Genomic DNA, 13,767 nt, shown 5'->3' with positions numbered 1-13,767 from the left:
CAAAATCCCTCTGAATTCTAATTCTGTTCTCTAACACACTTTTAGCTGCTCTTTTCTTCATGTCCTCTCCAAATGTAACAAGCTTAGTCTTTATTCTGTTCCTCAGATGTTTTATAAGTAGTATCAGATACAGGGTAAACCCTCAAGGAACCTCTTTCAATACACCTCTCCAGTTTGATAGTGGCCCCATTTTGCTAACTCTTCCTCAGCCCTGCTTTTTCTGACCCCATGGAGTTTTCAATCTCGACCATATTGTCTTTGCTTATTCTGGAGAAACGTTGCCAAAAACTTTACTAAAATGAAGATACATGACTTTTTAATACTTTTCTCCTTTGTATAACACCTATTACCTTATTGTAAAAGGAAATCAGATTGGTTTAACAGGATTTCTTGACAAATCCATGTTCATTGTTACTTGCTTCTAATGCTTACAGATGGTTTGCTTGATAATTTCCACAAACTGAAGCTACCTGATCTATAACTCACCAGCTCCTCCTTTTTTCTATGTGTACTTATACTTTAAGCCTGATTGAAATTAAGAGGGCTGCTTCCATGACCATGAGAGGTGTCTTCTGAACTGGAGATCAGTAACCTGCCAAAGCCGTGGCAGTAGAACCAGGAGCAGCGCCAAGAAGCCCAACCTGTCCTTGCCTGCTCTAACAAATCTATAATCCCTGCACAACCTTTCTTCACCCCATTGGTTCCACTTCCCTTTATTTTCTTGATCCATTGATGGAACATTCCTGCAGATGTTGGCTTCTAGCAGCTGCCATAGATTTTATGAAAAATTCATACAGATATTTAAATTTCCAAGCAGATTTCCTGTGTTGTATTACTCTCCCAAGACCAGCTGCTTTCTGCTTCCTCCTAAATTGAAAATCACCTGGATCTGTGTTGTCAAACCAATATCCAGGAAGTGATCTACTTAAATCTTACGCTTCTATTTCTTTTTTAAATAAACAGGTAGAGAAATAGGTTCTTTGACCTTGACAGCATTTGGACCATTATCCAGGAGTTTAAGCCAGAAGCTTTCATTATGAAGTGAAATATATTTATCTTAGCTGAAAGGCGAGAGAGAAGGAAACAACTTACTGATCAGTGTTTTCCCCCAGATGATTTCTGGTATGCTTCAAGAGAAACAACATATAAATTAATGCACACAATATTTTGAGTTTTCTTCCAGAACACATACAGTCACTTTTTCCACATCAAACAAAAAATACAGTCTTTTGCACTTTAAACCATTTCTAACAGTACACAAAATTCTCTCACTGTTTTACTCTCTTGGCTAACACCACCCTAATTCTTCCCTTTCAAGGCCTATCCAAGGAATCTATGCACTACTGACCCAGAGGCATTGTTTCTCTAAACAGCACCAACGAAACAAATTATTAAATTACTTTCTGCAGCTAAAAATACCGAATGCTGTATACCACAGCTCTGTCAAGGGTGTCACTACTAAGTTGCATCAGTTTAAATACTTCTTGGAACCAGCCTTCATCTACTGCGTGTATTTTAAAGCAATAGATGGGGAGGGGGGAAGTTGAAACCTAAACCAACTTAAAATTTTGCCACATTTCTTTCTCAAAGGAAAAAAAACAAACAAACTTCGAAGACCATTTGACAGTTTTTGTCCCTCAAATTCCAGGTGAAATTCCATCCCTCTTTTCCACAAGACCAAACTCTGGCACAACTGCTTTCTTTTCCATGCTTTTGGGAATAACCAGGGAAAAGCTGTTCATTAGATATTTTTTCACAGACTTCTGAAATCGTGTTGAGTGAGGGCAGAGATCAGATCTCAGTTCTGAATTGAACTGTACCTGTGGGACAGTTCATCGCTGCCTGCGCACACCAGCTCCCGTCCGCTGGAAGCAAGCATACCTCTGCTCCGGTAGCAGCCGGCACTTCCCAATGCATCCTAGTGAAAATCAGCTGGAGTAACAAAGAACTATTATTTAATTATCAATTGGGCTCATTTTGATGGAACCAAGTTGTTTCCCTCGCTTGCCCCATTCAGTGGCTCTGCTGACACATGTCTGTAGAAAGAAGATGTGACAAGCAGCCCAAGGTCAGCTGGGTTTTGCCACTACCAGTGTTTGCTTGCCAGAGTGCCTATCAGCTTGTGATTTCATGTGTATCTGCAATTTCTTGCAGGAACGTGGCTTTATTTTACATGCATTTCAGGGACAGATCCATTTTGCTATTACAACTGTTCAATATGTAGTACAATGGGGACTGTTTTTTGACAATTGATACATAACAATAAATAATCAGGTTTGATAACACAATAAGTGCATCACATACACACATACTTGCAAAACCACATTTATTTTAAAGGAAACGGTACAGGAGGTTTTGCATTTAATATTACAAATAAAGATTCCATCTATTTCTAAACCCCTTCTTGACTGTATTTTTTTTTCCTTCCTAAGTTTCCCTGTCTCTCTCTCTCTTCTTCTTTCCTGTCTTCTTCCTCCCACCCTCCTGATCTCTAATTCTCCTATGGTGAAAAAGGAAGGGAAAATTACAAAATAGGGCTGGGGAAAAGGGAACAAGCATGGCAAAAAGCAGTCAGTTAAACTATGCAATCTGGGCCAAGTAAAATTGTTCTTTCAAAAATTAATTTTTAGATAATTTATGTTCAATTTAGTATCACAACTGTATTGTATTAGCAAGAGGTTGCATTTTACATCAGTTAGATATAATTATGAAGTTCCTTTTAGAGACAAAAATTATTTTAATATATCAGACAAGCAATTAACATTAAAATGTGGATTTTGATCTATGCCCTAAATGTACGATCAAAGGTACCAGATCAGACAGCTTAATCGGAAACCCATTAAATACATGACAAGATTTGATTTTAATGAACCACAGTTCTAGTCTTTAATGTTTCTTACTGACATTTATTCTTAGATGCAGAAGTACATTTACATGAGAGAGGTGTTTGGCCTTGACTTCAGATCTACAGCAATTTCCACAGAAATTTCTGAAAAGAATGTTGGTCAGTGTTTTAAAACATAGCAGCCTAAATTTAGGCTGTTAAATCTGTATTTAGCCCTGCAATGTGCTGAGCACTCTGGCTGTGATCCAAGAAAGCACTTAGGCGTTCCCATTAACTTTAAAACACATTCAGGTCTATTATTCACTTTACCAAAAGAACCGAACTCAAATACTTAAAATTAAGCATGCACATTAAGTAGCCTGTTGGACTCAGCCTTATACAACCCCCAGTCCCGTTCTGCCCACAGCTAAGACCCTGACTCACTTTATTCGTGTGACTTGCCCTATTGCAGTAGTGGGACTGGTCATAGCAGTAAAATTACTCAAGCACATTACAGACTTCAGGGCTGTTTTTTCAAAAGGGCCAAGTGCCCATCAGACACACTTTCAGAACCTACTTTGAGACACACATTTTAAAATATACATTATGGTCAATATCCGAATACAGTTATAACAAATATTCCGTCCTGTTTCTACTTGTTTATTATTATTATTATTATTATTATTATTATTATTATTATTATTATTATTATTTATTGCATTTTGCACATCCAAATCCAACTTGTGGGCAATATTCGCCCACTTCTGGAGGCCTGATAAAAGTCCCACAGTTAAGAGTCAGTTTTCCATATCTGGGAGGGACAGGACAATAAATAGGAGACACTGTAGCAAAAAGCGTTCAGGTTGAGCCATTAGGAAGAACTGTAACACTAGGGACAATTAAATACTGGTATAGGTTGTTTAGGAAATGGAGTGAACCTCCTTCACTGGAAGCCTTTAAGAACTGGCTAGATAAAGCGCCTACAGGAATGATGCTATTCCTGGTGCTATAGTCAGTCCTCCCGTAAGAGGCAGGATGTACTAGGCAAGTTCATAAGGTGCCTTATAGCCCTGTGCAACTATTAGTATCGGTATCAGGCTTGTATTTGGCTCTTGCTGTGTACTGGCTAGCCTTCTATGCTGATACCCTTGCATTTGCCCACTTAGGACCTGTGTCATGATTCAGTTATGAGCAAGCGGCAGGATTAGACAATTTTTTGGCTTGTGCAAGTATTTCTAGCAAAAGAAAAAAAGATGGCATGCGAAACCTGGCTAGAATAATTTCCATTTCCCTTTTCCATTTCCCAAAGCTATCAGCTGCAGTTGAAGACGACATCAGTCATGATCTAACAGAAATCCTGGTGTTTTCTTTACAGGAGTATTTGCAGAAAAAATACAAAATCAAAATTAGAGGAGTTAGTACGTTGATGGTCATTTGCGAATGTGATAGTCGCCAGTTATTGTTCAGGACTGTAAGAGATCCAACCTGCAGCTAAAGTATCTGCTCTCTCCTCCAGAGCATGACCACCAAAACCCAACACTCCTTGGTGCTGTCTTCACCAGCAGTAAAGGAAAAAGCCTGGAGGAAGGATCTTCTAAAGCAGATTATGCTCTGGCGATTATAGAACAAGAATTTCCTCTATGGGCAGCAAACCCACTTCTAAAAGTGCCCCTTGTGCCCGCCACACAGTCCCTCCCATTCTGTGCTGTGCCTCAGTTGTGCCAAATGCCAAGCTGACGGTGTGGCTGCATCCTCGACAAGGGGCAGAAACCCTCAGCGGGGAGAGACAGGGCCGGGGGAGCACCATCTTCTTCCATTTTAACCCATTTTTCCAAATTGATTACTGCTCACATTTACAAGGCAAAATTAACCAGACATAAATATAAAGGGAAGTGTTCATTTAATCACTTGTGTTACACTTCAGGGGATTTGTAACATCCAGCTGAACGAGAATTCACTGTTAATGGTAACGAGGCACAAGACGCACATGCGAGAGATACTTTGATCGATTGCTACACTACCCTTTGCTTGGGGCACTTTTTAACTGCCAAAATCAACCTTCTCTCTGGGAAATGTATAGTGAGGGAGTTTGGAAATAGGATTTGGAACAGGCTGGAGAGGTCCACTCCAAATCTGAACTTCCTCAGTGGGGAGGTCTACACTTTTCGAAGAAGGAAATGGAAATGGGGGAATGCTAGGGCTGACGTTTTGATTTGAGACTGTCTCTGTTAAAAAAAAACACAAACCAATAAAACCCTACAACAAATCAAACAAAAAACCCACCCTGCTTATTTTGTTATTTTACTCATCTACAAGAAAATGTTTGGTGCTTGACTAAAAAGTCTCCAAATTTCAGAGTTGTAGGTAAAACCCCAAAATGGCATCCTGAAAACTCAGAAACAGGAGCAGATATTTTCTTTTTTAAAATTTCTTTTCCTTTCAGCCTCCAGTTTTGTCTCCATTCTGAAACATCTGTATTTCAAATAGTTGGGTAATCCTTAAGGTGTGTGCCTCTAGGTAAAAACAGACTCCATCTTCAGTTCACTCTTCCTCCAAATAATTTCTGAGAAACAAATCAGCATCTTAATCGCATATTTATTGTTAAACATTTCCTTATGCTTGCATTCCAGAGAACAAAACATGATTCCCAAAAGACTTCAATAGTTGCACTTAGTGTATTAGGAAAAAAACAAACAGGATACTATTTGTTGATGTTGACTTGGTTGCACCAACCTTTAATTTTCACACACACAAAAAGATGGCAATAAAACAAAATAATTAGGCAAGAAGAGAAAAAAGAAATATGTAGGTTTGAAATTTTGGGGAGGGATTGGGGAAAATATTTGATCAAAACTTGAAATCTAACGCAGACACTCATACCCAAGCACATGCACCTCCAAGCACAGAGGTAACAGTGACACACTAGCCCTGGATGCTGTGGAATTACATTCCTGCAGAAATCCAGGGAGGCAAAATACGGTGCTAGTGCCAATGGCACATCCAGACATAGTTGGAATTTTCCTAGAGAGTGCAGGGGGGGGCTGCTTCTCTCTTTCCTCTACACACATTATGTAGCTATTGAACTCTGCAAGACTTGCAAAGAATACACGTTATATATCTTTTCATTTCCACGGCATCTGTACATTTAAAGATTCATGCCTCATTATGTCTGCATGTGATCATCTTGTACATGTATTTAAATTGCTGCTCTTGCCTCTGATCTTGAGAGACAAAAGCAACACTGAATTCTTTTTCCGTTATATATTTTTACAGAAGAACTACTGTAAAAATTAATCAAAGGTATGCTGGTTTTTATTGTTATTCTTTTAATTTTGGGGGGTACTTTTCCTCATGTTGCAGCGGTTTTGAAATTGAAACGTTGCACTGCTGAGAAAGTGCCATGAAAATATAACCCACTACATTCCAGGAAAATAAATAAGCAAGGCCACCCAAATTTTCAATTAGTGCTAGTGCAGTATGCAGGAAATGGCTGGAGAACCGTCAAAGGCAGCCTTAGGCTGGGTCGTGGATACGGAACAGTGACAGGAAGGTTTGAAGCAGGAATACAGGCTCAGTGTGAAGATGGCTCTTCTCCAAGGAAAACTGCATGCTAATAGGTTAATACTGATTTCCTGAAACATACAGCCTGGGTATTACATGCTGGAATTTACATTCTGACAAAGGCAATTGCTGAGCCTCAAGACTTTGCTTTTTCGGTGATGAAATAACACTAGAAAGTTCAAGCTGCATTATATATTTCATGTTTTAAGCTTATTAAACATTCAAAGTACAAACTGTGCACATATTTTTAAGCCACCTGAAATAGCAACGGCCTCGCTAGTTTGGGAAACTAGTATGAGAAACATTACATTTCAACAGGTCAGGCTTGTCTGGAGTAACACCGTCAACAGATACTGACCAAGGTGGAGTGATGCCACTTTCAGAGTAAATCTGTCCGGAATCCATAAATATTGCCCAATCAAGCAGATGCACACAGCATCAGGAATGAAACACTTCTTTTTAGCACAGCCTTTACAAACAAAGCGGTATTTGGAAGATATCTGAGGACTGAGTTGGACAAAGCACTTCAGAAAACAAAAAACTAAAAAGCACAAAAGAAGACTCTTTCTGCATCTCTTTCTGCAAGTCAGAGGAAGGGCTCCGGTTGATGACAGAAGGTGCTGTGCCAGACCTTCAAGTGCCTAAAACATGAAGAACAAAATGGAAAAGGAAAGAAACTTAAAGAGAAAGACCAATCCAGCTAAAGAATCCAGCCAACCTTTCCCTACGAATGTCCTCTTATTTTACCCTATCCACCTGACGTTGCGACTATCAGCTGAGGGTGGCACTGCAGCATCACAGGAGACACTCATCCCACCAGCCAGACCCGTGTACTGCCTCGGCCGTCTTTACAGAGTGTGGCTGGCAGAGGAGCACACAGAACAAGTGCAGCCACAAGTGGAAGTGGTGAAGAGATGATGGGTCTTCCACCAGCCTCTGTGGGGCCAAGATTTCTCTGTATCCATCTTAATACCAGTGGGCAGCGTTAATGATGTTTTTACCACGCTACTAGTGTGGGCATGATCCCATGCCACAGCAAGCGGTCAGTGGTGCCCAGCTGTGCTGCCCTGACCCCATCCATTTAAATCACAGCTGTGCCTGTACCTGGTTGATCATATTTGTTTACGAGGTACACACCATTTTCATTGTCTTTCACCGTTCGGAGAACTGGAAGCCATCCTGTGAGTCTTTTTAACAGTCTTAATTGCACTAAAGTCACTGTGAATTCTGCCTAGATAGAGCTTGGAAAAACTAGGCCACAAAAAGAGACCCTAGTTATTTGCATTAGGAGGCAGAAACAATCTCCTTGCAGTTCCAGCCTCTCCCTAGGAAAAGTTCTGTGGGATTGAATATGCTGAAAACTACTTGGGGTCCATCGAGTGATGCACTTTCCACCTCTTCTCGGGGAAGCTGTTTTAAATAAGCTGTGTAAAAATTTTAATCAGCACAGAATATTTTAAGTTCCAAGTACCGTACTTACCCTGAAACCTTTTTTAGTTTAACGTCAATAATTGTGTCACTTGCCTCTGAAAGAGCAATTAACAGAGCAAGGAAGGAAGTGGAGGGAATTTGGGGAGTTTTAATTTGTTTTCGCACATAATGGTACATTTTTTGGACATACGTGATAATTATTTAATCAAATGGAATTTGCCCGGTGGTATTTCACATGACACCACTGCCAATCACCGCAAAGCAAACAAATCTTTCAGGTGGTGAAGGGAGAGTTTACTCATCTGCCTTCTGGAGAGCTGCGTGCTGTGAACGCCGAATGGCACATCTAATATTGCTGAAGTGATCTGTGGGCAGCTAAGTGGAATAGGCGTTAATTCAGGGCAGCATTTTTGTGTTTTGGGGAGCCTGGAAAACTTTCACAGAACTTGGACACGTGTGTAAGGCTGAGTATATGCTCAGTCATTGTCCTGAATCAAGATGCTCTGTTGAATTGAGGCCACGGCTTTTATGAAAAGGTACTTCTTCCCTATAGGAAGAGAGAGCCTCATTTCCTTTCCACGTGAACACTCGATCCATGATAAATGTTTATAAAGTTCCCCTTCACCAAGTTTCTTAACTGCTGAAGAATAAATATTTAAAGAATCACAAATACTATAATCAAAACCACGTAAGATGCTATGAGAGTGTTCCCTATTGTACGAAAAAACAAAGGAGCTGAAGCTTGCAGAAAACTTCATTTTCTTAGTTTGAAAACTGATCTACTGTATGATACAGCATGTATTATCTTTGTGCAGTATTTTTAAAACAATACCTTAAATGCCATTGGCTTAATTCTTACCATATTACTATAACAAAACTATGGAAGTTCTGCAGAAGACCAATGGAGAGGAGGTTTGGGGGTCGCATCTGCAGGGTACTGAGCTCTTTAGCTTCTATTTGGTGATGTCCTGGGGATTAGACCCATGTTTAAGATTAAGGACATGCCTAAGTGCCTTGCTGGATGGGAGCCAGAGTGTTCATCACCTTGTAGGACTGAGCCCTTTGCTGGCACTCAGGATAGAAACTGTGAATATTGAACAAATTCCTTAGGTGGAGTAAAAGTTATTATTAAAAAAAAAGGGCACATGATTCCTAATTGTAGTATACAAATAATACCTGTAACACTTACCCTCAGAAGCAGGGGGCCACCTGATGGGAACTACCTGCAGATTTTAGAAATGTAATTATACATGTGGAGTTGAACAACAAGACTTTTATTTAAGTCATTTGGGTAAAAATCCAGGTTCCATGAAACAAAACGGGAGCATTGCCCTTTTTGTCACGGGGCCAGGATTTTGCTCATCCCTTATTACATGACATAGGCTAATACGGAGCCGCCTTCTAACTCCAAATTTGACTCTAATATTAAATTAAATGGCAATTTCCTACGGCCAGTGACCAAATTATCCAGTAATATCTGCTTAATACAATCAAAATAAAAAAGGTGGAAGCCATGTTATTTTAATGCAAGTGATTTGTTTCCTGAATTTTAATCAAACGGGACAGAAGGACCAAATTAGTCAGCCAAAAAATTACAGTAATTCAGAGGTATTTTGAACACAACCACACACCTTTGCACAGGTAAAACTCTTTCTCAATTCTAAGTCTTCTTCCCTTCTTTCCTTCCCTACAACTATTGTTTATGTCAAACACAATGGAAAAAAAAGCTTTTCTACTTTCGAAGGCAGGAAAATCTATAGGAAGTTTAACCACGATGCCTCTGGACTCCTGCGGATCAAAGGTAGTTCCCTGTTTTCCTCTCCAGACCATCATGCAATTGCTCTGGGGAAAAAAACCTGGGGCGTGATCATAGTAAAGGGTGAGGGGACAGTCACAGAGGCATTCCTGGGCTGCAATAGTCACCTGGCTGCCCAAACATTCCCGCAGCAGTCACGCAGCAAATGTGCAACCGACATCTGAGCATCGCGGCCTCAGTGTTCGGGCTTCGGCCCCCATGCGCATGCCGGCACTGAAATTCTAGCCCTCCGCCAGATTGCCTGCAAGCCAACGCCAACTTCCGCAGAAGCAGAACATGATTAGAAGCAATTTTCACCTTGCATGTTCTGTATGTTTGTAATTAGCTGTGAATTAATGCAGAACATTCCTATACAAATTCTCTTTTCACCAGGAAAAAGCATATCCATGTATTTGAGCCTGGGGAGAAAGAGAAACTCGTTGACGTCAATGTTTTCTTTTTTTGTTTCCCCTTCAGCCTCCAGGTATAAATGCTACATTGAGAAAATGGGTATTTAAGAGTGAAGTCTGACTCTCCGTTTATGTTATCATTAATTTTCACAGTAGCTACCAAGAAAAAAATAATTTAACGATATTTTTCTACAGTAAATAGTTATGGAGTAATTTCAAATCCAATGCAGGAGATGAAGAACTAGTAGAAGGAGGAGGTGAAGAACTAGTAAACACATGCAGGTTTTGCTGGTGAAACCGTTAATGAAAGCACAGCCCCTTAGCAGAATTATCTACCTCATTGCTCTGTGATATATCAATATGCATTTCTGCTCTCTCAAGAAACGTCACCACAGTAAAATGCCTCGATAAGAAAATGAGCTCAGCTTATAAACAAGTGTGGTGACAGACAGAGGAGGAATTCGGCATGCAGCCTTCTGCAAACGATCAACAACTTCTTATGCAGAAAACTACTGGGTTTTTTGTTTATGTTCCTCTACTAGTTTACTGGTTTTCAAAAACCACCAGAGGGAGCCCATAACCTCTCAAAAATATGAGTAAAGGCATGTTGGGGTTGGCAATGAAAAAATGGAGTAAGGATTAAGCTGTCTTTGGGTTTCAAAGAAATATGCTAATTGCTGATTCACCAAGATCCACATAGATGCAAAAGTTCTGGACAGTGACACTTGATACACATGGAACTAGATTAGAAAAGCCTTTTAAATTTGTTCCTGACAATTATTAATACAACTCATAATAGTTCTAGTATGCCAAAAGATACACATTAGAGGTGAGAATGAAATGATGTAGGCAGCCAAATACCGTACAATACATAATCATTTAGGTACATACTTTCGAGCTCTGCTGTTGCATCTGTGCAACACCATCAGTATTTACAAGATGGCCTCAGGGGCTGCTTCACAGGATGGCCAGAGTCTACGCCCTTTTGAATGCTGATGGCTAAGGTTATCACTGGGGAAAAGCTGATTCTTTGGATGAAAGAGTGAGGAGCATGGTATCATGAAGCACTGAGGTGATCCTACAAGTGTCTACACCTTAAATGTTAGTGATTGCAGTGACTATCATGGAGAAGTACTTCAAAATGTGGACTAACATACTGTATGACTTGCTACCAATTTGGCTTTCAGTCAGTTGGTCACTGAGTGATATAACTAAGCGTTACCTAGACCAGAATATAAAATAAGTAAGAAATTGTGCAGCTGGTCCAAATGGACCTACCAGACCCAATGATTAGGCACTTTTACTGGAAAAGGCTAAAAATATCAAGTATAAGTCATGATTCCTTACCATAATTACCTGATATAAAGGTTATTCCAGAAGTTCAGTAGGGTCTGGCTAAAACAAAAGTAGATTCTAGGAAAAGCCCAAGAAATTTGGTGTGATGATACAGCACACCTCATATAATTTGTTTGCCCTTGCCTAGGTAAATATCTTCAGGATGCAAGTTCTAGTTTTCTAGATATGGGAAAAAATGAAAAGCTTAAAGTACAGAAAAGCCTAAGAGGAAGGCGGCCAAAAGGTAAGATCTGATAACAAGACCTAACACATGAAAACACTGTTTCTTTAAACAAGCAAGTAAAATTAATGAAGATTAGATGAGCTCCATTTGCTGTAGCCAAGAACTGAATCTTAACCCTTATAACTCTCGGGAGAGGGTCTATAACACACTACTCTTTTTCTGGCTATATGTATCAGGTTTGCGTGGCAAGGTTTTGGTAGCAGGGGGGCTACAGGGGTGGCTTCTGTCAGAAGCTGCTAGAAGCTTCCCCCATGTCCGATAGAGCCAATGCCAGCCGGCTCCAAGATGGACCCGCTGCTGGCCAAGGCCGAGCCAATTAGTGATGTTATCTCTGGGATAACGTATTTAACAAGGGAGGAAAAAAAAAACCAACCCCTGCGCAATTGCAGCGGGAGAGAGGAGTGAGAATATGTGAGAGAAACAACTCTGCAGACAGCCAGGTCAGTGAAGAAGGAGGGGGAGGAGGTGCCTCAGGCACCGGAGCAGAGATTCCCCTGCAGCCTGTAGTGAAGACCCTGGGGAGGCAGGCTGTACCCCTGCAGCCCATGGAGGTCCATGGTGGAGCAGGTGGATGCCCGAAGGAGGCTGTGACCCTGTGGGAAGCCTGCGCTGGAGCAGGCTCCTGGCAGGACCTGTGGACCCATGGGGAGAGGAGCCCACGCTGGAGCAGGTTTGCTGGCAGGAGTTGTGACCCCGTGGGAGACCCACGCTGGAGCAGTTAGTGAAGAGCTGTGGCCTGTGGGAAGGACACACGTTGGAGAAGTTTGTGGAGGACTGTCTCCTGTGAGAGGGACCCCATGGTGGAGCAGGGGAAGAGTGTGAGGAGTCCTCCCCCTGAGGAGGAAGGAGCAACAGAGACAACGTGTGATGAACTGACTGCAATCCCCATTCCCCGTCCCCCTGCGCCACTTGGCAGGGAGGAGGTAGAGAAATCGGGAGTGAAGTTAAGCCTGGGAAGAAAGGAGGGGTGGGGGGAAGGTGTTTTAAAATTTAGTTTTTATTTCTCATTATTCTACTCTGATTTAATTGGTAATAAGTTAAACTAATTTCCCCAAGTCGAGTCTGTTTTGCCCGTGACGGTAATTGGTGAGTGATCTCTCCCTGTCCTTATCTCAACCCACGAGCCTTTCGTTATACTTTCTCTCCCCTGTCCAGCTGAGGAGGGGAGGGACGGAGCAGCTTTGGTGAGCACCTGGCGTCCAGCCAGGGTCAACCCACCACAGCATAGAAGAAAAGACATCTTGCATACATCTTTCCCTAGATGAATAGTCACATGTTTTAACTGCAACATTTTTCAAACCAAGCTTCAACTAATAACTGGCTAAAGCAGTCTGCAAGAAGCTGTGTGTCTTTGTGACACCTTGATCTTAGAGGTGCACACAGAACGTAATTACCTACAGCTTTTGCAGATGTAATTGTAGAGCGTTATTTTCAGCTTTTACAGCAAACTCTTACCATTTGTTTTAATTCCACTCCTGTGACCTCAGCGATGGAAGAAATAGTTCTTTCCCAGTTCTAGCTCTGTCATCCTCTGGGGAAGAAGATGCTTTAAACAACGCCTGAAGTGCTTAACTAATATGCAATTCTGTTTACACACACATTGCAAATAGACTAGTCAATGCCACAAAGCAAAAGCCAGTAAAACTTGGATTGGTAATATTCCTGCAGTGCACATCTTGACTACAGTGGTGAGTGAGTCCTGTGACACTACTGATCTCAACAAAAAAGGGTCTAATTCAGCATTCAAAATGAGCACTCTCATCTGACCTACCTTACTTGGTCCATAGGACAACTCATTAAAGATAAATAAATAATAAATAATTAGAAGGAACAAAAGGTAACATCGTGTTATCTCTGGCCTCACTTCCTTTCTAGGAGACACAGTACAGAATTGCAGCCAGTTTATTATTCGAGTACTCCACACACGAGGGATCAAGTAGAGATCAGTTAATTAAAAAAATGATATTATTTAGAACATTGTAATTAAGGGGGGAAATTATTTGGAAGCCAGGAAATTCCTCGTTGAGTTTTCACAAAGTCCTGACCGTTAGAGCTTCCTCATTAAGAGAGAAAACTCCTTCTACTAGAGGCTGCATAGATTATAAGGTGCAGAAGAGGATGCAGGAAAAGAGCTCATGCCTCAGTCAGGTAAAAAAGCACATCCCAT

This window comes from Aptenodytes patagonicus, chromosome 2 (genome assembly GCF_965638725.1).
Source record: "Aptenodytes patagonicus chromosome 2, bAptPat1.pri.cur, whole genome shotgun sequence".
Lineage (NCBI taxonomy): Eukaryota > Metazoa > Chordata > Aves > Sphenisciformes > Spheniscidae > Aptenodytes > Aptenodytes patagonicus.
This window is presented reverse-complemented; position numbering follows the sequence as displayed.